This window comes from Elephantulus edwardii, unplaced genomic scaffold (genome assembly GCF_000299155.1).
Source record: "Elephantulus edwardii isolate Elephantulus edwardi_28Jun2011 unplaced genomic scaffold, EleEdw1.0 scaffold00325, whole genome shotgun sequence".
In the NCBI taxonomy this organism is placed as follows: domain Eukaryota; kingdom Metazoa; phylum Chordata; class Mammalia; order Macroscelidea; family Macroscelididae; genus Elephantulus; species Elephantulus edwardii.
In genome coordinates this window covers 43,152-46,019 of record NW_006400075.1, presented here as the reverse complement: position 1 = coordinate 46,019, position 2,868 = coordinate 43,152, and positions in this window count along the sequence as shown.

Sequence of the window (2,868 nt, the reverse complement as noted above, 5' to 3'; positions counted from 1 at the left end):
AGGGACATTGTAGCTGATGTTAGATGGATCTTAAGTGAAAGCAGGGAATACCAGGAGAATGTCTATCTGTGTTTCATTGATTATGCAAAGGCATTTAACTGTATGCATTAAAACAAACTGTGGCTGGTTCTGAGAAGAATGGGAATCCCAAAACACTTGATCGTTCTAATGCAAAACCTATACTCTTGGACCAAGAGTCAGTTGTCAGAACAGAGCAGGGAAACACTACATGGTACAAAATTGGGAAAGGTGTGTACCAGAGATGTGTCCTATCTCCATGCCTTTTCAACCTGTTTGCAGACCAGATTGTCTGAGAAGCTGGACTCTATAAGGAAAAATGTGACGTTAGGATTGGTGGAAGATCAATTAACAATCTACATTATGTAGATGACACAACCCTGCTTGCTGAAACTGAGGAGAACCTGAAGTGCTTGCTGCAGAGGGTCAACGACTGCAGCCTCCAGTATGGATTGAGGCTCAATGTCAAGAAGATTCTGGAAATTGGTTCAGAAAAAACCTTTATAAAAAAAAACAAAAACAACAACAACAACAACAAAAAAAAAAACCACACCAAAGCACAACACACCTTTCCGATTAAGACACTCAGCAAAATAGGAATAGAAGGGAGTTCGTCAACATAGTGAAAAGTATATATACAGAACCAAGAGCCAATATCATTCTCAATGGAGAAAGACTAAAAGTATTTTCCTTTTGAACAGGGATGAGAGAAGGATGTCCACTGTCACCACTTCTATTCAATATTCTATTGGAACTACGTGCTAGGGCAATACAACAAGGGAAGGAAATAAAAGGCATCCAGATTGGCAAAGAGATGGATAAACTGTTGCTTTATAAAGATCATATGATCAACAAAAAACAAACAAACAACCCACCACAAACAATTGTAAAAGCTAGTGGACCAATTTAGTAAGGTGGCAGGCTACAAGGTCAATATCTAAAAGACAGGGAGATTCCCCTACAGTAACAAAGAGAACTAACCGAGAAAGCAATACAACTAGAATACTATTCACAACACAAATTGAGATACTGGGAATGAAAACAAAGACTAGAAATTAACCACATTCTCTGTACTGCACCCAACTATAAGTCAATTCTTCTGAAGGGCACATGATATACTCTCCAGAATCAATCATATGTTAGGACACAAATCACATTAAAATAATACAATATATTTTGTCAGGCCACAATGCAATACTTATACTCCTCAGCCTCCAAAAGAAAAAGACTGATAGCCAAATTACAAGATGAGAAAATAAAAATAGACTTTTCACAAGAGTGATGCGATCAGATAGCCAATGGACACATGAAAAAATGTTCAAAATTCCAAGCAATAAGAGATAAAACTCCGTAACACAATGAGATACCATGCCATATCAGTAGCACTGGCAAAGTTTATCAGGGTTGTTGTTATGTGCCGTTGAGTCGCTTGCAAGTCATAGTGACCCTATGTGTAACAGCCCTAAACTCTGCTCTGTCCAGCGCCTACCTCACTGTCTCTGACATACCCACCTCAATGACCCCATCACTGCATTTTCCCCTCCTGTGCTGTTCCTCCACCCTCCCAAGAATAGCTTCCTTCTCCAAAAACTGGTCCCTCCTTGCAATATGTCCAAAGAATGTCAGAAGAAGCCTCAAAATCATTGCCGCCAAGGAGCAGCCCCGTTTAACCCTATCTGGGATGAACCTGATTGTTTTCTTGGCAGTCCATGGTACATTCAATACTCTTCTCCAGCACCCCAGCTCAAAAGCATCAATTCTCCTTCTTTCCTCCCTAGTCATTGTCCAGCTCTCTGATGCATAGCAAGTGATTGCAAAGACAATGGCCTGTATCAAGTACACCTTAGTCTACAGAATGATATCACTGCTATTCAGGACACTGAAGAGGTCCCTAACAGCAGACTATGCCATCACAATAGTAAATAATAAATGTTGGAAAGGATGTGGAGAGTAGGCAATCTGCTGGTGGCAATCATTGTAAAATGGTACAACCACTCTGGAGGACAGTTTGGTGTTTCCTAAAAAAATCTGAATATACAAATCCATATGACCTACATTGCATTGCTAGGAATATATATGCAAAGGAAATAAGAACTGAGACACAAACAGATTTATACAACAGTGTTCATAGCAGCCTTAGTAACCATTGTAAGAACAGGGAATCAGCTTAAAAGTCTAATCACAAATGAATTAATTGAGAAATTGTTGTACATCTGTACAATGGAATATTATGCAGTACTCAAGAGCAGCAATTCTGAAAAATAGTACATAACTTGGGAGAGACTGTAGAGTATTATACTGAGTGAACTATATCAATCTCATTAGGATAAATAGTGCATAAGACCATTATTCTAAAAACAGGAGAATAACTAATAAAACATGCCAAGTGAGAAAGGGGTGGGACTAGATGGGATGGAATGGGTAGGAACAAAATCACAGATTTGCACAATGTGTTGGGTAGAGGGGTGAGTAAATTGAATAGGAACGATCTGGTGGGGACCTGAAAGAAATGGTGGGCATAATCCAATCGTGATTAATTTTATAAAACATAATGAGTGGGTACGGCAGAATATGGCGGAGGTGGAGAGCACAGTGTGAAGAGCCAGAGGGATAGCAGCCTGCGTAGAGAGGATACCAGAGAGCATTTTATGCTCCACAGAGACTGACGATCACAGCGTGATGCGAACACTAGGATTTTGAATCAGAACTTTTGCTAATACATTATTTTAGAAGCTTTAAAAACCGGAGCCGACCGAAGATGACATTCAGCTGGCTAACAAACACATGAAGAAATGCTCAAAATCCCTAGCCCTAAGAGAGATGCAAATTAAAACAACTATGAGATATCAT